Below are 26,483 nucleotides of genomic sequence, written 5' to 3' on the forward strand. Positions count from 1 at the left end.
GTGTAAAAAGGCAAAACACTCGTTCAATGGATGAAATGATCTTTTGTGTAGCGCAAAGATCACAGTTCTCGGTGTTGTATCGTTCTGTTCTGTGTAAATAGGACTCGACCTACCGAGAACAGTGGCAGTCTATGTGCTCTGTGCGATCTTTTAGATCTTTCAGATTACTCACTGCGCATTAGTTACTCTGATCTGCCGGTGGGCCATCTCAATGGATACTGTTTATCGGCTACTACAAATCTAATATACACTTACACTCTTTAGTTGTCATTGCAAATCACTACTAATCGAAATTCTCTGACCCTAGTCTTCTACTTACCACCGCCGTTTTCAGCTCTACCGAGCACCGCTCTGGTTCCGATCAATCATCTTGTGCCTGGAACTTCTGACTGACTGGAAGTCAGAGGTAACGGTCACAAGCTCTCAGTGTAAGTCTGAGGGCCTCATTTTGTATCTCATACACTTACATTGAGTTGTGACTTCCAGCTCACCCAGAAAACACTGCAGCGATTACAGGTCACAACCTACAGAGGATGCTGATAACAGCTGAAGACAGCTGGTAAGTATTAGGGTACTGTCACACAGTGCCATTTTGATCGCTACGACGGCACGATCCGTGACGTCGCAGCGATCGTATGGTTATCGCTCCAGCGTCGTAGACTGCGGTCACACGTTGCAATCACGGCGCTGGAGCGATGCCGAAGTCCCCGGGTAACCAGGGTAAACATCGGGTTACTAAGCGCAGGGCCGCGCTTAGTAACCCGATGTTTACCCTGGTTACCAGCGTAAACGTAAAAAAAACAAACAGTACATACTTACATTCCGGTGTCTGTCCCCCGGCGTCTCAGCTTCTCTGCACTGTGTAAGCACAGCGGCCGGAAAGCACAGCGGTGACGTCAGACGTCACCGCTGTGCTCGCTTTCTGGCTGGCCGGCGCTCACAGTGCAGAGAAGCTGAGACGCCGGAGGACAGACACCGGAATGTGAGTATGTACTGTTTGTTTTTTTTTACGTTTACGCTGGTAACCACGGTAAACATCGGGTTACTAAGCGCGGCCCTGCGCTTAGTTACCCGATGTTTACCCTGGTTACAAGCGAACACATCGCTGGATCGCTGTCACACACAACGATCCAGCGATGTCAGCGGGTGATCAAGCGACGAAAGAAAGTTCCAAACGATCTGCTACGACGTACGATTCTCAGCAGGGTCCCTGATCGCTGCTGCGTGTCAGACGCTGCGATATCGTAACGATATCGCTAGAACGTCACGAATCGTACCGTCGTAGCGATCAAAATGGCACTGTGTGACAGTACCCTTAGACAAGGGCCAGTGAACTTAGATTAGTGACACCACTCCAGCAGTAAAATGAATAAATAACTGAATAATTACAAAAAAAATTGCTGGAATGGTGCTTCACACCATTCCTGCAGCTGTATTTAACCCTACAAATTTGCAACTGTGACCTCAACTGTGCGACATAGAAGTATGTCAGCTTCATGAGAAGATTAGGGTATATCTACCTAAAATAATGCTAGCAAGTTTCTACCAAGCAAGAAGCAACCCCCCCCCCCTATCATGCACTGGCCATTTACAGGGAGTCAATTTAAAAGGATCCTGTCACATGAAAAAAATGCTATTAATCTGCAGATATGGGGTTAATCTGCAGGTTAATAGCTTTCCAAACCTTCCCGGTGTCCACACTTACAGCCCCGTTGTCAGAAGGAAATTAACTTTTTTCCTCCCGGCAGTGTTCGGCGTTCAGTCATGGGGTGGTGCCGGTACAGGTTCAGTCAGCACTCTGTGTAAAGAGAGTGGCGGCTGTACCCACACCCCCGGCACCGACTGACAGGAGGATCAGCATTAGGTCCTACATAGCCCTCCAAACAGTATAATAGTCACTACACAGTATTATGACCCCACTTAACATGATGCCTCCACAGTCCCCCTACAAGTACTATTAAAATAAACATCATATTCTCACGCAAGCCTCGATCCTAAGTCTACCGGCAGACAGCAGCAAGAAGTGGATGGACAAACATGGTGATGTCATTGCATCGAGGCATGCGCAGGATGTCAGAGTCCCAGTGAAATGACATCACTTAGCCCCCACCCGAGACTCGTTCATTGCGTTTCCCTGCGATTCTGTAGACTGCAGGCCTAATGCGAACTGCGGCCTATGGAAGGGAGAGGGATAGTGCAAAGGGACCATGTCTCCCTGCTCTACCATAGCGTTTAACTGTATCAGCATATTGTACACAAATGATACAGTTAAGAGTGGTGGTCACTCCAAGTGAAGGGCCAGGGGTGACGGCACCCTCTACCCTCAAGTATGCTACTAGAAAAAATGATTTTGTGACTGCGTGCTGAAACTCCATGCTGGCTAATCGATGGTGTGTGTAGATAAGAAACTTGATCCTTCACTGACCAGAGAAAGCTCAGAGCTGTGGGACCACAGTCAGTAAATCACTGCTCCTAATCTCTGACTGCGCTGTAATGGCGGCCAACTGTCATGGTGGTCTCTCCGGAAGGCAAGCAAACCACAGCAGAATAAAAGGGGTAAAGTTATGGAAGGGATACAGGATCAGCCTGTCTCAGTCAACAATGTCGAGACCTTAGGTGTAACAGGAAAAAAAAATCACTTTTGCTGGTGCAATTGATGATGATTACAGCTTTTCAAAGTTATTCAGAACACTCAGCCAACAGCCTCTCATTGTGTGATAATCCCAGCTCTTTTCCAGCAATGTACAGGGTCCTCTCCCCTCTGTACCAGTCTGTCATTGTAAATTTGTTTACTGTAAACGATATCTATAACTCTGTATGTAACCCCTTTCTCATGTACAGCACCATGGAATTAATGGTGCTATATAAATAAATAATAATAATACTGTATATACTCGAGTATAAGCCGACCCGAGTAAAAGCAGAGACCCCTAATTTTGCCACAGAAAACTGGGAAATCTTAATGACTCCAGTATAAGCTTAGGGTGGAAAATGCAGCAGCTACTGGTAAATTTCAAAAATAAAAATAGATACCAATAAAAGTAAAATTAATTGAGACATCAGTAGTTTAAGTGTTTTTGAATATCCATATTGAATCAGGAGCCCCATATAATGCTCCATACAGTTCATGATGGGCCCCATAAGATGCTCCATATTAAAATATGCCCCATATAATGCTGCACAAATGTTGATTATGACCCCATAAGATGCTCCATACAGACATTTGCCCCATACAATGCTGCACAAATGTTGATTACGGCCCCATAAGATGCTCCATACAGACATTTGCCCATATAATTCTCCACAAATGCTGATTATGGCCCTATAAGATGCTCTATAGACACATTTGCCCCGTATAATTCTCCACAAATGCTGATTATGGCCCCATAAGGTGCTCCATGCAGATATTTGCCCCATATAATGCTGTACATGGCCCCATACAGATATTTGCAGCATATAATGCGGTACATGGCCCCATACAGATATTTGCCCCATATAATGCTGCACATGGCCCCATACAGACATCTGCCCCATATAATGCTGCTCATGGCTCCATACAGACATTTGCCCCATATAATTCTCCACAAATGCCACAAATGCTGATTATGGCCCTATAAGATGCTCCATAGACACATTTGCCCCGTATAATGCTCCACAAATGCTGATTATGGCCCCATAAGATGCTCCATAGAGATATTTGCCCCATATAATGCTGCTCAAGGCCCCATAAGAGGCTCCATACAGATATTTGCCCCATATAATGCTGTACATGGCCCCATACAGATATTTGCCCCATATAATGCTGCACATGGCCCCATACAGATATTTGCCCCATATAATGCTGCACATGGCCCCATACAGATATTTGCCCCATATAATGCTGCACATGGCCCCATACAGATATTTGCCCCATATAATGCTGCACATGGCCCCATACAGAAGTTTGCCCCATATAATGCTGCACATGGCCCCATACAGATATTTGCCCCATATAATGCTGCACATGGCCCCATACAGATATTTGCCCCATATAATGTGTGCACATGGCCCCATACAGACATTTGCCCCATATGCTGTTGCTGCGATTAAAAAAAAAAAATCACATACTCACCTCTCAGGCCCCCGGCATTTGCTATATTCACCGGTCCGCGTTCCACCGTCAGCGCCGCTGTGTCTTCCCCGTCCTCTGCACTGACATTCAGGCAGAGGGCAGCGCGCACACTAATTGCGTCACCGCGCCCTCTGACCTGAGCGTCTCTGCAGAGGACGGGGAAGATGCAGTGGCGCTGACGGTGGAACGGGTTACAGGAGAATATCGCGCACTGCGTTATACTCACCTGCTCCTGGCGCGGTGCAGTCCCTGGTTCTTCGGCACCGGCAGCTTCTTCCTGTAGTGAGCGGTCACATGGTACCGCTCATTATAGTAATGAATATGCGGCTCCATCCCTATGGGAGTGGAGCCGGGTCCATATTCATTACTGTAATGAGCGGTACCATGTGACCGCTCACTACAGGAAGAAGCTGCCGGCACCCGGAGAACCAGGGACTTGCAGGGACCGCGCCAGGAGCAGGTGAGTATTATTAGACAGCTGCCGCTCCCCCTCCCCTGCCAAAATTTCAGCCTAAAAAAATGGGCTAAAATTCTCGGCTTATACTCGAGTATATGCGGTAAATAACAATAATAATGTGTAGCAGCTCTCTCACTCCCAATGCATATAGCACTATAGATGCACTAAAACGTCTCCCCTAAGCCTGGACCTTGGCATCCACGGCACCTCAGGCTTACAGGAAAGTACATCAGCTCTCTTCCCATCGCTGACAACTAAGGATTGCATTAAGACATCTCTAATACCTTACTGACGTCATCTAGCAGTTGGGCACTTTTTGAACCGCACATGACACTATGTACCATGGGCTGCACAGATTATGCTGTAGTCCCAACAGTGACCACAGCAAAGGCACTGGCTGACGTCCTTAATCTCCAGCACCACTCAATACCAGGAGCACAGGGTTGCTTTTCCTTGACATAGTAGTTTTCCTATGGGGGGTTGCTAACCATCAAACTTCACAATAGCCCTTGCGCTAATAATTTCTGTGTGTGTGTAAAAATTGCTGAAGAGCTGGCTTCTCACACCATCAGAGTTCACAGACATTTGTGAAGCCTGACTTTACAGGGTGCCACACTCTGATTAATGTGGCCAGCATGATTTGCAATTCTCATTTCCCACTTTCTGCTGTGCTGATGGCAGGATGTGCAAACCCAAAATATGATGCATGTCCAGGGTGGTTTACAATTATTACTAGCCAATGGAAAACTATGCATGCTCAGTCTCCGGCTCCTCCGTTTAGACTTCTGTTGTGAAATTGGATTCTGGGCTCCCCCGGTGGCCACTTGTGGAATTGAACTTGTGTGCATCATCCCCTCTGTTCACCTGCTCCTATCAGGATGTGGGAGTCGCTATATAACCTTGCTCCTCTGTCAGTTTCTTGCCGGTCAACAATGTAATCAGAAGCCTTCTGTGCTTGTTCCTGCTACTAGACAACTCCCAGCTAAGTTGGACTTTTGTCCTTGTGTGTTTTTGCATTTTGTTCCTGTTCACAGCTGCTGTTTCGTTACTGTGTCTGGAAAGCTCTTGTGATCAGAAATTGCCACTCTGGTGTTATGAGTTAATGCTAGAGTCTTAAAGGAATTTCTGGATGGTGTTTTGATAGGGTTTTCTGCTGACCATGAAAGTGTCCTTTCTGTCTTCCTGCTATCTAGAAAGCGGACCTCGATTTTGCTAAACCTATTTTCATACTACGTTTGTCATTTCATCTAAAATCACCGCCAATATATGTGGGGGCCTCTGTCTGCCTTTTGGGAAAATTTCTCTAGAGGTGAGCCAGGACTGTCTTTTCCTCTGCTAGGATTAGGTAGTTCTCCGGCTGGCGCTGGGCATCTAGGGATAAAAAACGTAGGCATGCTACCCGGCCACTTCTAGTTGTGCGGCAGGTTTAGTTCAGGGTCAGTATAGTTTCCATCTTCCAAGAGCTAGTTCTCATATATGCTGGGCTATGTTCTCTCGCCATTGAGAATCATGACAGTTTGACCGGCCCAAAAAAGGGTTAAATTACTGGCTGAGAAAGGAGAGAAAAAAGAAGTCTGCTACAATTTTTTTTTTTTTTCCTCTAGTTCTGAGTGTGCTCTTAATTGAATCACTTGCTAGTCTGCCTATACTGCAGCCTTCCTCTCTTTCTCTCCTTCTAATCCTTGAATGGCTCTGTGTTCACCTGTTTCAAATGGATCTTCAGAGTGTAGCTACAGGTTTGAATAATCTCGCCACAAAGGTACAAAATTTGCAAGATTTTGTTGTTCATGCACCTATGTCTGAGCCTAGAATTCCTTTGCCTGAATTCTTCTCGGGGAATAGATCTCACTTTCAAAATTTTAAAAATAATTGCAAATTGTTTTTGTCCCTGAAGTCTCGCTCTGCCGGAGACCCTGCACAGCAGGTCAGGATTGTAATTTCCTTGCTCCGGGGCGACCCTCAAGACTGGGCTTTTGCATTGGCACCAGGGGATCCTGCGTTGCTCAATGTGGATGCGTTTTTTCTGGCCTTGGGGTTGCTTTATGAGGAACCTCATTTAGAGCTTCAGGCGGAAAAGGCCTTGATGTCCTTGTCTCAGGGGCAAGATGAAGCTGAAATATACTGCCAAAAATTCCGCAAATGGTCTGTGCTTACTCAGTGGAATGAGTGCGCCCTGGCGGCGATTTTCAGAGAAGGTCTCTCTGATGCCATTAAGGATGTTATGGTGGGGTTCCCTGTGCCTGCGAGTCTGAATGAGTCCATGACGATGGCTATTCAGATCGATAGGCGTCTGCGGGAGCGCAAACCTGTGCACCATTTGGCAGTGTCTACTGAGAAAACGCCAGAAAATATGCAATGTGATAGGATTCTGTCCAGAAGCGAGCGGCAGAATTTTAGACGAAAAAATGGGTTGTGCTTCTATTGTGGTGATTCAACTCATGTTATATCAGCATGCTTTAAGCGTACTAAGAAGCCTGACAAGTCTGTTTCAATTAGCACTTTACAGTCTAAGTTTATTCTATCTGTGACCCTGATTTGTTCTTTGTCATCTATTACCGCGGACGCCTATGTCGACTCTGGCGCTGCTTTGAGTCTTATGGATTGGTCCTTTGCCAAACGCTGTGGGTATGATTTGGAGCCACTGGAGGCTCCGATACCTCTGAAAGGGATTGACTCCACCCCATTGGCTAGTAATAAACCACAATTCTGGACACAAGTGACTATGCGTGTTAATCCGGATCACCAGGAGGTTATTCGCTTTCTGGTGCTGTATAATCTACATGATGTTTTGGTGCTGGGATTGCCATGGCTGCAATCTCATAACCCAGTCCTCGACAGGAGAGCTATGTCTGTGTTAAGCTGGGGATGTAAAGGAACTCATGGGGACGTACCTTTGGTTTCCATTTCATCATCTATTCCCTCTGAGATTCCTGAATTCTTGTCTGACTTTCGTGACGTTTTTGAAGAACCCAAGGTTGGTTCACTACCTCCGCACCGGGAGTGCGATTGTGCCATAGACTTGATTCCGGGTAGTAAATACCCTAAGGGTCGTTTATTTAATCTGTCTGTGCCTGAACACGCTGCTATGCGAGAATATATAAAGGAGTCCTTGGAAAAGGGACATATTCGTCCTTCGTCATCTCCCTTAGGAGCCGGTTTTTTCTTTGTGTCTAAGAAAGACGGCTCTTTGAGGCCGTGTATTGATTATCGACTTTTGAATAAAATCACGGTTAAATATCAATATCCGTTACCACTGCTTACTGATTTGTTTGCTCGTATAAAGGGGGCCAAGTGGTTCTCTAAGATTGATCTCCGTGGGGCGTATAATTTGGTGCGAATCAAGCAGGGGGATGAGTGGAAAACCGCATTTAATACGCCCGAGGGCCATTTTGAGTATTTGGTGATGCCTTTTGGTCTTTCAAATGCCCCTTCAGTCTTCCAGTCCTTTATGCATGACATTTTCCGCGATTATTTGGATAAATTTATGATTGTGTATCTGGATGATATTCTGATTTTTTCGGATGACTGGGACTCTCATGTCCAGCAGGTCAGGAGGGTTTTTCAGGTTTTGCGGTCTAATTCCTTGTGTGTGAAGGGTTCTAAATGTGTTTTTGGGGTTCAAAAGATTTCTTTCTTGGGATACATTTTTTCCCCCTCTTCCATCGAGATGGATCCTGTCAAGGTTCAGGCTATTGGTGATTGGACGCAACCCTCTTCTCTTAAGAGTCTTCAGAAATTTTTGGGCTTTGCTAACTTTTATCGTCGATTTATTGCTGGTTTTTCTGATGTTGTAAAACCATTGACTGATTTGACTAAGAAGGGTGCTGATGTTGCTGATTGGTCCCCGGATGCTGTGGAGGCCTTTCGGGAGCTCAAGCGCCGCTTTTCTTCCGCCCCAGTGTTGCGTCAGCCTGATGTTGCTCTTCCTTTTCAGGTTGAGGTCGACGCTTCTGAAATCGGAGCTGGGGCGGTGTTGTCGCAGAGAAGTTCCGACTGCTCCGTGATGAGACCTTGTGCTTTTTTTTCCCGTAAATTTTCGCCCGCCGAGCGGAATTATGATATTGGGAATCGGGAGCTTTTGGCCATGAAGTGGGCTTTTGAGGAGTGGCGTCACTGGCTTGAGGGGGCCAGACATCAGGTGGTGGTATTGACTGACCACAAAAATTTAATTTACCTTGAGTCTGCCAGGCGCCTGAATCTTAGACAGGCGCGCTGGTCGTTGTTTTTCTCTCGGTTTAATTTTGTGGTGTCGTACCTACCGGGTTCTAAGAATGTTAAGGCGGATGCCCTTTCTAGGAGTTTTGAGCCTGACTCCCCTGGTAATTCTGAGCCCACAGGTATCCTTAAAGATGGAGTGATATTGTCTGCCGTTTCTCCAGACCTGCGGCGGGCCTTGCAGGAGTTTCAGGCGGATAGACCTGATCGTTGCCCACCTGGTAGACTGTTTGTTCCTGATGATTGGACCAGTAGAGTCATCTCTGAGGTTCATTCTTCGGCGTTGGCAGGTCATCCTGGAATCTTTGGTACCAGGGATTTGGTGGCAAGGTCCTTCTGGTGGCCTTCCCTGTCACGAGATGTGCGAGGCTTTGTGCAGTCTTGTGACGTTTGTGCTCGGGCCAAGCCTTGTTGTTCTCGGGCTAGTGGATTGTTGTTGCCCTTGCCTATCCCGAAGAGGCCTTGGACGCACATCTCGATGGATTTTATTTCGGATTTGCCTGTTTCTCAGAAGATGTCTGTCATCTGGGTGGTGTGTGACCGTTTCTCTAAGATGGTCCATCTGGTTCCCTTGCCTAAGTTGCCTTCTTCTTCCGAGTTGGTTCCTCTGTTTTTTCAAAATGTTGTTCGTTTGCATGGTATTCCTGAGAATATCGTTTCTGACAGAGGGACCCAATTCGTGTCTAGATTTTGGCGGGCATTCTGTGCTAGGATGGGCATAGATTTGTCTTTTTCGTCTGCTTTCCATCCTCAGACTAATGGCCAGACCGAGCGGACTAATCAGACCTTGGAGACATATTTGAGGTGTTTTGTGTCTGCGGATCAGGATGATTGGGTTGCTTTTTTGCCTTTGGCGGAGTTCGCCCTCAATAATCGGGCCAGCTCTGCCACCTTGGTGTCCCCGTTTTTCTGTAATTTGGGGTTTCATCCTCGATTTTCCTCCAGTCAAGTGGAATCTTCGGATTGTCCTGGAGTGGATGCTGTGGTGGAGAGGTTGCATCAGATTTGGGGGCAGGTGGTGGACAATTTGAAGTTGTCCCAGGAGAAGACTCAGCTTTTTGCCAACCGCCGTCGTCGTGTTGGTCCTCGGCTTTGTGTTGGGGACTTGGTGTGGTTGTCTTCTCGTTTTGTCCCTATGAGGGTTTCTTCTCCTAAGTTTAAGCCTCGGTTCATCGGCCCGTACAAGATATTGGAGATTCTTAACCCTGTGTCCTTCCGTTTGGACCTCCCTGCATCCTTTTCGATTCATAATGTTTTTCATCGGTCATTGTTGCGCAGGTATGAGGTACCGGTTGTGCCTTCCGTTGAGCCTCCTGCTCCGGTGTTGGTTGAGGGTGAGTTGGAGTACGTTGTGGAAAAGATCTTAGACTCACGTGTTTCCAGACGGAGACTCCAGTATCTGGTCAAATGGAAGGGATACGGTCAGGAGGATAATTCTTGGGTCACTGCCTCTGATGTTCATGCCTCCGATCTTGTCCGTGCCTTTCATAGGGCTCATCCTGATCGCCCTGGTGGTTCTGGTGAGGGTTCGGTGCCCCCTCCTTGAGGGGGGGGTACTGTTGTGAAATTGGATTCTGGGCTCCCCCGGTGGCCACTTGTGGAATTGAACTTGTGTGCATCATCCCCTCTGTTCACCTGCTCCTATCAGGATGTGGGAGTCGCTATATAACCTTGCTCCTCTGTCAGTTTCATGCCGGTCAACAATGTAATCAGAAGCCTTCTGTGCTTGTTCCTGCTACTAGACAACTCCCAGCTAAGTTGGACTTTTGTCCTTGTGTGTTTTTGCATTTTGTTCCTGTTCACAGCTGCTGTTTCGTTACTGTGTCTGGAAAGCTCTTGTGATCAGAAATTGCCACTCTGGTGTTATGAGTTAATGCTAGAGTCTTAAAGGAATTTCTGGATGGTGTTTTGATAGGGTTTTCTGCTGACCATGAAAGTGTCCTTTCTGTCTTCCTGCTATCTAGAAAGCGGACCTCGATTTTGCTAAACCTATTTTCATACTACGTTTGTCATTTCATCTAAAATCACCGCCAATATATGTGGGGGCCTCTGTCTGCCTTTTGGGAAAATTTCTCTAGAGGTGAGCCAGGACTGTCTTTTCCTCTGCTAGGATTAGGTAGTTCTCCGGCTGGCGCTGGGCATCTAGGGATAAAAAACGTAGGCATGCTACCCGGCCACTTCTAGTTGTGCGGCAGGTTTAGTTCATGGTCAGTATAGTTTCCATCTTCCAAGAGCTAGTTCTCATATATGCTGGGCTATGTTCTCTCGCCATTGAGAATCATGACAGACTTCTTCCTAAGGTTCCTGCACGCACTGATGGTGTTGTACATGGGTTGATAGCTCCATGTGATGCCAAAAGATTGGTGAGATCAGCTTTCAGCCTCCCATTCCTTACAGCTATCTTCTATATTCTGTCCATTTGGTTGGGGTGGGTCCTCTGTTAATAGAAACAAAAACAAACAAACAAAAAAAGGTCTGACTTCTGTCATTACTCTACCTAACATCTCCCACAGTATCCGACCCACAGATGGCCCTGGCCCATCAGGTTGGGCAGATTAGGTCAGATATGGTTGGGCCTGGAGTACAACCCTCGATCTGAAATTGTATAGGAGCTAAACTGCAGTTCTTGGCAATGGCCACTACCCAGTGAATGGAGGTGATGTTACGCTCTTTTATAATGTGTACATACAGCTGGCATCGAAGCTGAAAATAGCTGATCATTTCAGGTACTGGTTTTTTGCCTCCCACTGATATGACATTGATGATAGTACTGTAAGGGGGATGACCAGAGTGCGGGTACTTGCGTGCCGGGTCCGGAACTGAAAAGGATGAATCCCCTGTTCTCTGGGGGAAGCTTGAGTGAGGCAGACCTTTCTCCTGACCGAGGGGGGTGGGGGAATAAAAGGGAAAAGCGGGCGCAGCAGTGCATCTTGGCGCGAATGGAGGGCAGCGCACAGTCAGGTCGGCTAACGAACTCTGATTTCCCTACCCACTGAGTACCGATGCTGCAACAGGGCCCCACTGTTTTCAGAGCTACCGCTGCCAGGAGGGAAGCCGGGTGTGCTGCAGCAGTCGAGAGAGAGAGACCGCTGCTCTGAGGAAAGCTGGGAGCATCTACAGCAGCCAGGGAGAGAAGTGTCATGAATCCCAATGGCTAGGGATAGCAAGGGACAAGCAAAGTAATACAAAATATCGGACGAGCTCTAGGGTGATGGAACCTGGGCTGACCGCTGCCCTACGCCTGACAAACGCAACTAGAGATAGCCAGGGAGCGTGCCTACGTTGGTTCTAGACGCCACGCACCAGCCTAAGAGCTAACTAGTACTGCAGAGAAAATAAAGACCTCACTTGCCTCCAGAGGAATGAACCCCAAAAGATATAGTTGCCCCCCACATGTATTGACGGTGAAATGAGAGGAAGGCACACACATAGAGATGATATATATAGGTTCAGCAAATTGAGGCCCGCTGTAAACTAGAAAGCAGAACGATACAAAAGGGGTCTGAGCGGTCAGCAAAAAACCCTAATCAAAAAAACCATCCTGAGATTACAAGAACCCATGTGCCAACTCATGGCACATGGGGAGAACCTCAGTCCACTAGAGCTACCAGCTAGCATAGAGACATAATAAGCAAGCTGGACAAAAAAACCAACAACTGAAAATCAGCACTTAGCTTATCCTGAAAGATCTGGGAGCAGGTAGGCAGGAACCAAACAGAGCACATCTGAATACATTGATAGCCGGCAAGGGAATGACAGAAAGGCCAGGTAAAATAGGAACCACCCAGCCTCTGATGGACAGGTGGAAACCAAAGGCCGCAACCCACCAAAGTCATCCAGTACCAGCAGTAACCACCAGAGGGAGCCCACAAACAGAATCCACAACAGTACCCCCCCCTTGAGGAGGGGTCACCGAACCCTCACGAGAACCCCCAGGGCGATCAGGGTGAGCTCTATGGAAGGCGCGGACCAAATCAGTCGCATGAACATCGGAGGCGACCACCCAGGAATTATCCTCCTGACCATAACCCTTCCACTTAACCAAATACTGGAGTTTGCGTCTGGAAACACGAGAATCCAAGATCTTCTCAACAACATACTCCAATTCTCCCTCCACCAGCACCGGAGCAGGAGGCTCAACCGAAGGAACAACGGGCACTTCATACCTCCGCAACAACGACCGATGGAACACATTATGAATAGCAAACGATGCTGGGAGATCCAAACGAAAAGATACAGGGTTAAGAATCTCCGAGATCCTATAAGGACCGATGAACCGAGGCTTGAACTTAGGAGAAGAGACCTTCATAGGGACAAAACGAGAAGACAACCACACCAAATCCCCAACAAGAAGTCGGGGACCCACGTGGCGACGGCGATTAGCAAACTGCTGAGTCTTCTCCTGAGATAACTTCAAATTGTCCACCACCTGATTCCAAATCTGATGTAGCCTGTCCACCACCACGTCCACTCCAGGACAATCCGAAGACTCCACCTGACCAGAGGAAAAACGAGGATGAAACCCCGAATTACAAAAAAAAGGAGAGACCAACGTGGCAGAACTAGCCCGATTATTAAGAGCAAATTCGGCCAGTGGCAAAAAAGCAACCCAGTCATCTTGATCAGCAGAAACAAAACACCTCAAATAAGTTTCCAAGGTCTGATTAGTTCGCTCCGTCTGGCCATTCGTCTGAGGATGGAATGCAGACGAGAAAGACAAATCAATGCCCATCTTGGCACAAAACGTCCGCCAAAATCTAGACACAAACTGGGATCCCCTGTCAGAAACGATATTCTCCGGAATCCCATGCAAACGAACCACGTTCTGAAAAAATAAAGGGACCAACTCAGAGGAGGAAGGCAACTTAGGCAAGGGCACCAAATGAACCATCTTAGAAAAGCGGTCACACACAACCCAGATAACGGACATTTTCTGTGAAACCGGGAGATCAGAAATAAAATCCATGGAAATGTGCGTCCAAGGCCTCTTCGGGATGGGCAAGGATAACAACAACCCACTGGCCCGAGAACAGCAAGGCTTAGCTCGAGCACACACTTCACAAGACTGCACATAGGTACGCACATCCCTAGACAAGGAAGGCCACCAAAAAGACCTGGCCACCAAGTCTCTAGTACCAAATATTCCAGGATGACCAGCCAACACAGAAGAATGGACCTCGGAGATGACTCTACTGGTCCAATCATCCAGAACAAACAGTCTTTCTGGCGGACAACGATCCGGTTTATCCACCTGAAACTCCTGCAATGCACGCCGCAAGTCTGGGGATACGGCGGACAATATTACCCCATCCCTAAGGATACCAGTAGGCCCAGAGTCTCCAGGAGAGTCAGGCACAAAACTCCTGGAAAGAGCATCTGCCTTCACATTCTTAGAACCTGGCAGGTATGAAACCACGAAATTGAAACGAGAAAAAAAAACAACGACCAACGAGCCTGTCTAGGATTCAAACGCCTGGCAGACTCAAGGTAAATGAGATTCTTGTGATCAGTCAAGACCACCACACGATGTTTAGCACCCTCAAGCCAATGACGCCACTCCTCAAATGCCCACTTCATGGCCAAAAGCTCCCGATTACCCACATCATAATTGCGCTCGGCGGGCGAGAATTTTCTAGAGAAGAATGCACATGGCTTCATCACCGAGCCATTAGAACTTCTCTGTGACAAAACCGCCCCCGCTCCAATCTCGGAAGCATCAACCTCAACCTGAAAAGGAAGTGAAACATCTGGTTGACACAACACAGGAGCAGAAGAAAACCGGCGCTTAAGTTCCCGAAAGGCCTCCACGGCCGCAGGAGACCAATCAGCAACATCAGCACCCTTTTTAGTCAAATCAGTCAAAGGTTTAACAATACTGGAAAAATTAGCAATGAACCGACGATAAAAATTAGCAAACCCCAAGAACTTCTGAAGGCTCTTAACAGATGTAGGTTGTGTCCAGTCACAAATCGCCTGAACCTTGACGGGATCCATCTCAATAGTAGAAGGAGAAAAAATGTACCCCAAAAAAGAAATCTTCTGGACTCCGAAGAGACACTTTGAGCCCTTCACAAACAGAGAATTGGCCCGCAGAACCTGAAACACCTTCCTGACCTGTAAAACATGAGACTCCCAGTCATCAGAAAACACCAAAATATCATCCAAATACACAATCATAAACTTATCCAGATATTCACGGAAAATATTGTGCATAAAGGACTGAAAGACTGACGGAGCATTGGAGAGTCCAAAAGGCATTACCAAATACTCACAATGGCCCTCAGGCGTATTAAATGCGGTTTTCCACTCGTCACCCTGTTTTATCCGCACCAGATTATACGCACCGCGAAGATCTATCTTAGTGAACCACCTAGCCCCCTTAATGCGAGCAAACAAATCAGTCAATAATGGCAGTGGATACTGATATTTGACTGTAATCTTATTCAGAAGGCGATAATCTATACAAGGCCTCAGGGAACCATCTTTTTTGGCCACGAAAAAAAAACCTGCTCCCAGAGGGGACGAAGATGGACGAATATGTCCCTTTTCCAAGGACTCCTTAATATAATTCCGCATAGCAGTATGCTCTGGCAGTGACAGATTAAATAAACGACCCTTAGGGAACTTACTGCCAGGAATCAATTCTATAGCACAGTCACACTCTCTATGAGGAGGGAGCGAATTGAGCTTAGGCTCCTCAAAAACATCCCTATAATCAGACAAAAACGCAGGGATCTCAGAAGGAGTAGATGAAGCGATTGAAATCGGAGGTGCATCATCATGAACCCCCTGACATCCCCAGCTTAACACAGACATTGTTTTCCAGTCCAGGACAGGATTATGAGTTTGTAACCATGGCAGACCAAGCACTAGTACATCATGTAAATTATACAGTACAAGGAAGCGAATCACCTCCTGATGAACGGGAGTCATGCGCATGGTCACTTGTGTCCAATACTGCGGCTTATTCATAGCCAATGGTGTAGAGTCAATTCCCTTCAGAGGGATAGGAACTTCCAGAGGCTCCAGACTAAAACCGCAGCGTTTAGCAAATGACCAATCCATAAGACTCAGGGCAGCGCCTGAATCCACATAGGCATCGACGGAAATGGAAGACAGTGAAAAAATCAGAGTCACAGACAAAATGAACTTAGGTTGCAGAGTACCAATGGCAAAAGATTTATCAACCCTTTTTGTGCGTTTAGAGCATGCTGATATAACATGAGCTGAATCACCACAATAAAAACACAATCCATTTTTCCGCCTATAATTTTGCCGTTCACTTCTGGACTGAATTCTATCACATTGCATAGTCTCAGGTGCCTGTTCAGAAGACACCGCCAAGTGGTGCACGGGTTTGCGCTCCCGTAAACGCCGATCAATCTGAATGGCCATAGCCATCGACTCGTTCAGACCTGTAGGCGTAGGGAACCCCACCATAATATCCTTAATGGCCTCGGAAAGACCATTTCTGAAGTTTGCAGCCAGGGCGCACTCATTCCACTGAGTAAGCACCGACCATTTCCGAAATTTTTGACAATATATTTCCGCTTCATCATGCCCCTGAGAGAGGGCTAATAAAGCCTTTTCAGCCTGAATCTCCAGGTTGGGTTCCTCATAGAGCAATCCCAATGCCAGAAAAAACGCATCCACATTGAGCAATGCAGGATCCCCTGGTGCCAATGCAAATGCCCAATTCTGAGGGTCGCCCCGCAGGAAAGATATTACAATCTTAACCTGTTGAGCAGGGTCTCCAGAGGAGCGAGATTTTAAAGAAAGAAACAATTTACAATTGTTCTTGAAATTCAGGAAGGTAGATCTATCTCCAGAAAAGAACTCTGGAATAGGAATTCTAGGTTCAGACATGGAAGTGTGAACAACAAAATCCTGTATGTTTTGAACTTTTGCCGCGAGATTACTCAGGCTGGAAGCCAAACTCTGGACATCCATGTTAAACAGCTAATATCAGAGCCATTCAAGGGTTAAGAGGAGGTAAGAAGCCGCTAGACAGCAATTAAGGGCTAGGCAGCAAAACTCTGAAGGAAAAAAAAAAAAAAAAAAAAATTTCCCTTAAACACTTCTTTTTCTCCTGCTTCAGCCCAAACAATTAACACTTTGTGGGCCGGCTATACTGTCATGAATCCCAATGGCTAGGGATAGCAAGGGACAAGCAAAGTAATACAAAATATCGGACGAGCTCTAGGGTGATGGAACCTGGGCTGACCGCTGCCCTACGCCTGACAAACGCAACTAGAGATAGCCAGGGAGCGTGCCTACGTTGGTTCTAGACGCCACGCACCAGCCTAAGAGCTAACTAGTACTGCAGAGAAAATAAAGACCTCACTTGCCTCCAGAGGAATGAACCCCAAAAGGTATAGTTGCCCCCCACATGTATTGACGGTGAAATGAGAGGAAGGCACACACATAGAGATGATATATATAGGTTCAGCAAATTGAGGCCCGCTGTAAACTAGAAAGCAGAACGATACAAAAGGGGTCTGAGCGGTCAGCAAAAAACCCTAATCAAAAAAACCATCCTGAGATTACAAGAACCCATGTGCCAACTCATGGCACATGGGGAGAACCTCAGTCCACTAGAGCTACCAGCTAGCATAGAGACATAATAAGCAAGCTGGACAAAAAAACCAACAACTGAAAATCAGCACTTAGCTTATCCTGAAAGATCTGGGAGCAGGTAGGCAGGAACCAAACAGAGCACATCTGAATACATTGATAGCCGGCAAGGGAATGACAGAAAGGCCAGGTAAAATAGGAACCACCCAGCCTCTGATGGACAGGTGGAAACCAAAGGCCGCAACCCACCAAAGTCACCCAGTACCAGCAGTAACCACCAGAGGGAGCCCACAAACAGAATCCACAACAGAGAAGTGCTGTATCCTGGGAGCATCGGCATTGTGCAGGCCAGCATCCGCCATCTCCTGCCGCCAACAGAGGGGATCTGAAGGAGAGAGGGACGTACAGAGTGTGCCCGGTGACTACAGAGAGAGGTGCAGTGTGCCGGTGACTACAGAGAATAAGGTGCCAAACCCTTTGGGCCCGTGAGTATACCACACGTGCCACATTAGTGGGACTGAGTACAGGACTGACACTTGTGCCCTGAGTTTTGCCAGTTTATATTTGCTGACCCACGTTTGGCTCGTACAGTACTGTGGCCCGCACCCTTATCAGTCACTGTAGCATATGGACTAGGCTCAGCGGAAGGTACCAGACACTGACCGCTGTGGCCAGAAGTCAGGGCATTGATGCCCACAGAACCCCATTGGAAAAGACACTGTGCCAGCCATTGCCGGCGCCATTGACTTCACAGCAGGAGTCACAGTTTGAGGAACTTCTGATACAAGACTTTCATCAGAACTGCCGTTATGAGTTCTTCAACTCACAATATCCTCTGCCTTTTATACTGTTTAATCCCGTTTAACCCTTTAGCTCCCTGCGTGGAGTCTCCCCTGTTATTAAACTTGTTAACCCTTGCTCTGCCTCCTGTCTGTCACTGCATCCCGCAACCTGCTCCCAGTACCTTAAGACTAAACAACCTGTCATGAACTGACTCAGTTAAGTCCAACAGACGACACAACGAACACCAACAACAGATATGGAAAAAGGGGGAGGAAGTCCCTCACAATAGGGAGCGAGGCATGGGGCATCTCCTAACTCAGCCTGTGCCTATCCCTAAGCTTAATGACCTATGTGGGTCATTCCCGCCATCACGAACCTTGACCTTAGCTGTCACCTAACTATACCCTGGCTAGTCCCAGATATAAACAGTCGTACTCAAGATGTATCATCAGAGTTTTAGCCCAACAAGTATTTTTTTATTTTGAAAAACACCAACACACTATGTAGAATGATTCACCGCAGTGTTGTAAAGTAACGTTTTGACCCACTGGGTCTTTTTCACACCTTACTTATGGTAGAGGAAGTGAGAAGAGGGCATAATCCCAGTAGAGGTGCAGGAGTCCCGTTAGGGGCTGTCTGTATGGCGCATCAGGCATCTGTGGTGGTGGTGTCCATACCAGCGTGTATACCCTGGCTAGTGCACTGGCCGGCAAGGACGCTAGCCTCACCACTGCAGATGGTGAAAACACAGGGGGTAGTGACAAGCACGAGGCAGGCAAAGACAGGGAACAAGGAAACTTAGCTTCCAAGCTGCTTTTGCAAACTCCACTTAGCAAAGGATACGGAACCAGGACCTCAAACAGCTGATACACGCTGATACCAGAGAGCTCAACACTTATCGGCTGGTCTCCAGAGAAACTCTAACACCAACAGTTAGCTGATCCATCAGGTGACTATTTAAAGGCCGGTGAGAGTGGTCACCACCCACATTAGCTGACCAGCAACACGGCAGCTGCCAGCAAGGAAAACTGACATTTACTCTTGCTGACCTGGAAGGAAAAAAGCTACATTTAAGTTATGGCGGAACCAGAGCTGCCACGAATCCAAAAATGTATCGTGACACAATATCTCGGGCTTTTTATGAAACACATGTAGAAATTTAATGTACATCCTCACAGCTGTCATAATAACTAGATTTTAACCTAAGACCGGTATAATCATTCTAATAATAGCATTTACAGTTTTAAAATAATTCTGCTTGAATCCTTTATTCTAATATCCTATATTTAGTAGGTGAAGGTTTGCCACGTTTACAATTCACTCACCACCCCAACTCCGCACGCTATCCTCCTGAAATTCCCTAATTAAGTTGTTTATCTGCAAGGACACTCCGTAGTTCATTAACTTATTAACTAAACATGCTTTCTGTCCCAGACTGTACGCACGCATACGACAAAAGGGGGAAACATTTAACAACACATAATTTAGGAGGACAATATCATTTAAAGTAAAACACGGACGTAGAAATCCATTAAGATTGTTATTTTAATAAGAATAAGCCAAGAGAGTAAAACATTCACTTAGAGGCTAACTCCTGTAGTCTGTGCGCCCCCCCAAATCAAATCTATACGATAATGTATGCCAATCCCCTTGCGATAAGCTCTTCCACATTGAAAGAAAAAAAAAAATGGTGTGAGCAGCAGAAAAAAGAAATAATTATAGCGCAAACATGACATGAACCATTAAACTGACCTATGAGAAATGATACATTTCTACCTATTTATCATGAGAGAAATCAGTTTTAATTGGAGGCTCTGTTTCAATTATTTGTACTAAATTATTTGCATACAATGTTTGATACATTTGCTGAAAATTGAAATATAACACTTCTATCTAGATAAGTTTTTCCGTCACTCACCACACATCTTGAGTGAAAATTCTGATTCTTTTTTTCTTTTTTTTATAATAAATCTGGCTCAAACCTATTTGCCTACCTAGCTTTCTTACCAACTTGGTAAAAATGTCTTAATTTTTTTTGCTTTCAAGCATGTAACTTTTTAACCCCATAAAACTAGTGAACATTGATAAATCCCCCACAAAATATTTTACATCTTTGTTAGATTTGTCTAGATTTGTCCTGTTACTGAACTACATTTTTTTTGTTCTTTATTTCTATTATTCCACTTATATTCATAGTCTATTTTGTATTTCATATGTAAATTATACGATCCATATTGCAATATAAATTTTTGCAATTAATTGGATTCAGCATTTTCTCTTAACATTTTTTATTATTTTATAGCTTTTTATGTATGGCACTACAAATTATTAATTTGTTTGAATGGTGAAAAATGGAAATTAGCCACTGTTTATTTGGATCATTGTACGACTCAACATTTCTTGCTAAAATTAAAATAAGGTACCTGAAATAGAAGTAAAAAAAACCCCCTATACTCACTAATTCATGTATTGGTTGCAAAAGTCCTGCATAGACTTACAATTAAAGGGGTTGTTTGGTGTTTCTCACCTTTACAAAGGGACATGAGCAGTGCTGATGTCATGGCCAAGATCGGTTCCTGATTGGCATGTCTTATATATCTGTCCTGTTCAATAGAGTATGTGTACATTTTTGCAACAATTTTTGGTGTGCTTTATAGTAAATCTGTCAGTTTGGGGGAGATTGTGTTTCTGACAAGTCAGATCAACTGTTTGAATTACTTTTTAAATATGACAATGGAAGCAAAAGAATGCAAAAAGTTGCAATTTTTTCCACAAAAGTGACAAAATTTGTGTGTAGTAAATTCCTCCCATTAGGAAAATCATGGGTATTAAAACCACTCATAGATATTTCATAAGAAAGAGCTTTCCAGGATATGCCTTCTTAGCCCTCCTTCACACATCCGTGTTCCCAGTATGTGTGTTATCATTTTTTTTCATGCATACCACATGTACCCTGTTATGACCCCAATGGCAGAGGGTCTCAAAAGTACATACCAAGTCTGCAAACACAAAAAAACAGCTCATAGGGCAGTGGTAACTGGGCTGACCATATATCTAATCCTAGCACCACAAATAGCAGCAGCCAGGGAACGTGCCTACGTTGGTTCTAGACGTCTCGCGCCAGCCGGAGAACTAACTAACCCTAGAAGGGAAAAGATAGACCTTTCTTGCCTCCAGAGAAAAGACCCCAAAAGTTGGATACAAGCCCTGTTATGACCCCAATGGCGAGGGTCTCAGAGGAACGTGGAAATCTGCAGAATACAAAAATCCAGCTCATAGGGCAGTGGTAACTGGGTTGACCATATATCTACTCCTAACGCCAACACTAGAAGTAGCCGGGGATCATTCCTACGTTGATTCTAGATGACACGCGCCAGCCGGAGAATCTAGCTACCCCTAGTAGAGGAAAACAAAGACCTTTCTTGCCTCCAGAGAAGGGGACCCCAAAGCTGGATAGAAGCCCCCCACAAATAATGACGGTGAGGTAAGAGGAAATGACAAACACAGAAATGAACCAGGTTTAGCACAGAGAGGCCCGCTTACTGATAGCAGAATAAAGAAAGGTAACTTATATGGTCAACAAAAACCCTATTAAAATCCACACTGGAAATTCAAGAACCCCCGAACCGTCTAACGGTCCGGGGGGAGAACACCAGCCCCCCTAGAGCTTCCAGCAAAGGTCAGGATATAGATTTGGAACAAGCTGGACAAAAATACAAAACCAAAACAAATAGCAAAAAGCAAAAGGCAGACTTAGCTGATATAACTGGAACCAGGATCAGTAGACAAGAGCACAGCAGACTAGCTCTGATAACTACGTTGCCAGGCATAGAACTGAAGGTCCAGGGAGCTTATATAGCAACACCCCTAAGTAACGACCCAGGTGCGGATAAAAGGAATGACAGAAAAACCAGAGTCAAAAAACTAGTAACCACCAGAGGGAGCAAAAAGCAAATTCACAACAGTACCCCCCCCTTAGTGAGGGGTCACCGAACCCTCACCACGACCACCAGGGCGATCAGGATGAGCGGCATGAAAGGCACGAACTAAATCGGCCGCATGAACATCAGAGGCGACCACCCAGGAATTATCCTCCTGACCATAGCCCTTCCACTTGACCAGGTACTGAAGCCTCCGCCTGGAGAGGCGAGAATCCAAGATCTTCTCCACCACGTACTCCAACTCGCCCTCAACCAACACCGGAGCAGGAGGCTCAGCAGAAGGAACTACAGGCACAATGTACCGCCGCAACAAGGACCTATGAAATACATTGTGAATAGCAAACGACACAGGAAGATCCAGACGAAAAGATACAGGATTAAGGATTTCCAATATCTTGTAAGGCCCAATAAAACGAGGTTTAAATTTGGGAGAGGAGACCTTCATAGGAACAAAGCGGGAAGAAAGCCATACCAAATCCCCAACGCGTAGTCGGGGACCCACACCGCGGCGGCGGTTGGCAAAGCGCTGAGCCTTCTCCTGTGACAACTTCAAGTTGTCCACCACATGATTCCAGATCTGCTGCAACCTATCCACCACAGAATCCACCCCAGGACAGTCAGAAGGCTCCACATGACCCGAAGAAAAGCGAGGATGGAAACCAGAGTTGCAGAAAAAAGGCGAAACCAAGGTGGCGGAACTAGCCCGATTATTAAGGGCAAACTCAGCCAACGGCAAGAATGTCACCCAATCGTCCTGATCAGCAGAGACAAAACACCTCAAATAAGCCTCCAAAGTCTGATTGGTTCGCTCCGTCTGTCCATTAGTCTGAGGATGGAAAGCAGACGAAAACGACAAATCAATGCCCATCCTACTACAAAAGGATCGCCAGAACCTGGAAACGAACTGGGATCCTCTGTCTGACACAATATTCTCAGGGATGCCGTGCAAACGAACCACGTTCTGGAAAAACACAGGAACCAGATCGGAAGAGGAAGGCAGCTTAGGCAAAGGAACCAAATGGACCATCTTGGAGAAGCGATCACATATCACCCAGATAACAGACATGCCCTGAGATAGCGGAAGATCAGAAATGAAATCCATGGAGATATGTGTCCAAGGTCTCTTCGGGACAGGCAAGGGCAAGAGCAAACCGCTGGCACGAGAACAGCAAGGCTTAGCTCGAGCACAAGTCCCACAGGACTGCACAAATGACCGCACATCCCTTGACAAGGAAGGCCACCAAAAGGACCTGGCCACCAGATCTCTGGTGCCAAAAATTCCCGGGTGACCTGCCAACACCGAGGAATGAACCTCGGAAATGACTCTGCTGGTCCACTTATCCGGGACAAACAGTCTGTCAGGTGGACAAGACTCAGGCCTATCAGCCTGAAATCTCTGCAACACACGTCGCAGATCCGGAGAAATAGCTGACAAGATAACTCCATCTTTAAGAATACCAACAGGATCAGCGACTCCAGGAGCATCAGGCACAAAGCTCCTAGAAAGAGCATCGGCCTTCACATTCTTTGAACCTGGTAAATACGAGACAACAAAATCAAAGCGGGAGAAAAACAATGACCAGCGGGCCTGTCTCGGATTAAGGCGTTTAGGAGACTCGAGATACATCAGATTTTTGTGATCAGTCAAGACCACCACACGATGCTTAGCACCCTCGAGCCAATGACGCCACTCCTCAAATGCCCATTTCATGGCCAACAACTCCCGATTGCCCACATCATAATTTCGCTCGGCAGGCGAAAACTTCCTAGAGAAAAAGGCACAAGGTTTCATAACAGAGCAACCAGGGCCTCTCTGCGACAAAACGGCCCCTGCCCCAATCTCCGAAGCATCCACCTCAACCTGAAAGGGAAGTGAGACGTCAGGCTGGCACAAAACAGGCGCCGAAGTAAACCGGCGTTTCAACTCCTGGAAAGCCTCCACGGCAGCAGGAGCCCAGTTAGCTACATCGGAGCCCTTCTTGGTCATATCCGTCAAAGGTTTCACAATGCTAGAAAAATTAGCGATAAAACGACGGTAGAAGTTAGCGAAGCCCAAGAACTTCTGAAGACTCTTAACTGACGAGGGCTGAGTCCAATCAAGAATAGCTCGGACCTTGACTGGGTCCATCTCCACAGCAGAAGGGGAAAAAATGAACCCCAAAAAGGGAACCTTCTGCACACCAAAGAGACACTTTGAGCCCTTGACAAACAAAGAATTTTCACGCAAAATTTTAAAGACCAACCTGACCTGCTCCACATGCGAATCCCAATTGTCAGAAAAAACCAAAATATCATCCAGATAAACAATCAAAAATTTATCCAGATACTTCCGGAAAATGTCATGCATAAAGGACTGAAAAACTGAAGGCGCATTGGAGAGCCCAAAAGGCATCACCAAGTACTCAAAATGACCTTCGGGCGTATTGAATGCGGTTTTCCATTCATCACCTTGCTTAATGCGCACAAGGTTGTACGCACCACGAAGGTCTATCTTGGTGAACCACTTGGCACCCTTAATCCGGGCAAACAAGTCAGACAACAGCGGTAAAGGATACTGAAATTTGACAGTGATCTTATTTAAAAGTCGATAATCAATACAAGGTCTCAAAGATCCGTCCTTTTTTGCCACAAAAAAGAATCCCGCACCAAGAGGGGAAGAAGACGGACGAATATGTCCTTTCTCCAGAGACTCCTTGATATATGAACGCATAGCGGTATGTTCAGGTACCGACAGATTAAACAGTCTTCCCTTAGGAAATTTACTGCCTGGGATCAAATCTATAGCACAGTCACAGTCCCTATGAGGAGGCAGTGCACTGGACTCAGACTCACTGAAGACATCCTGATAATCAGACAAATACTCCGGAACTTCCGAAGGCGTAGAAGAAGCAATAGACACAGGCAGGGAATCCCCATGAATACCACGACAGCCCCAACTTGAGACTGACATAGCCTTCCAGTCCAGGACTGGATTATGGGTCTGTAACCATGGCAGCCCTAAAACAACCAAATCATGCATTTTATGTAAAACCAGGAAACGTATCACCTCGCGGTGTTCAGGAGTCATGCACATGGTAACCTGTGTCCAATACTGCGGTTTATTTGCTGCCAATGGTGTAGCATCAATACCCCTAAGAGGAATAGGATTTTCTAATGGTTCAAGAGTAAAACCACAGCGCTTAGCAAATGAGAGATCCATGAGACTCAGGGCAGCACCTGAATCTACAAACGCCATGACAGGATAAGATGACAGTGAGCAAATCAAAGTTACAGACAGAATAAATTTAGGTTGCAAATTACCAACGGTGACAGGACTAACAACCTTAGCTATACGTTTAGAGCATGCTGAGATAACATGTGTAGAATCACCACAGTAGTAGCACAAGCCATTCCGGCGTCTATGAATTTTCCGCTCATTTCTAGTCAGGATTCTATCACATTGCATTAAATCAGGTGTCTGTTCAGACAACACCATGAGGGAATTTGCGGTTTTTCTATCACATTGCACCGAATTAGGTGTCTGTTCAGACAACACCATGAGGGAATTTGCGGTTTTGCGCTCCCGCAACCGCCGGTCAATTTGAATAGCCAGTGCCATAGTATCATTCAGACCTGTGGGAATGGGAAAACCCACCATAACATTCTTAATGGCTTCAGAAAGGCCATTTCTAAAATTAGCGGCCAGTGCACACTCGTTCCAATGTGTCAGCACGGACCATTTCCGAAATTTTTGGCAATACACTTCAGCCTCGTCCTGCCCCTGAGACATAGCCAGCAAGGCCTTTTCTGCCTGAATCTCAAGATTGGGTTCCTCATAAAGTAAACCGAGCGCCAGAAAAAACGCATCAAGATCAGCCAATGCCGGATCTCCTGGCGCCAGCGAAAAAGCCCAATCCTGAGGGTCGCCCCGTAAGAACGAAATAACAATTTTTACTTGCTGAGCAGAATCTCCAGATGAACAGGGTCTCAGGGACAAAAACAATTTACAATTATTCACGAAATTCCTAAACTTAAACCTGTCTCCGGAAAACAGTTCAGGAATCGGTATTTTAGGTTCTGACCTAGGATTTCTGATAACATAGTCTTGTATGCCCTGCACACGAGTAGCCAGCTGGTCCACACTTGTAATCAAGGTCTGGACATTCATGTCTGCAGCAAGCATAGCCACTCTGAGGTAAAGGGGAAGAAGAAAAAAAAAAAAAAAAAAACTCAGAATCTTCTTTCTTATAATCCCTCTTCTGCAATGCATTAAACATTTAATACTGGCCTGGCAAACTGTTATGACCCCAATGGCGAGGGTCTCAGAGGAACGTGGAAATCTGCAGAATACAAAAATCCAGCTCATAGGGCAGTGGTAACTGGGTTGACCATATATCTACTCCTAACGCCAACACTAGAAGTA

This window comes from Ranitomeya variabilis, chromosome 5 (genome assembly GCF_051348905.1).
Source record: "Ranitomeya variabilis isolate aRanVar5 chromosome 5, aRanVar5.hap1, whole genome shotgun sequence".
Lineage (NCBI taxonomy): Eukaryota > Metazoa > Chordata > Amphibia > Anura > Dendrobatidae > Ranitomeya > Ranitomeya variabilis.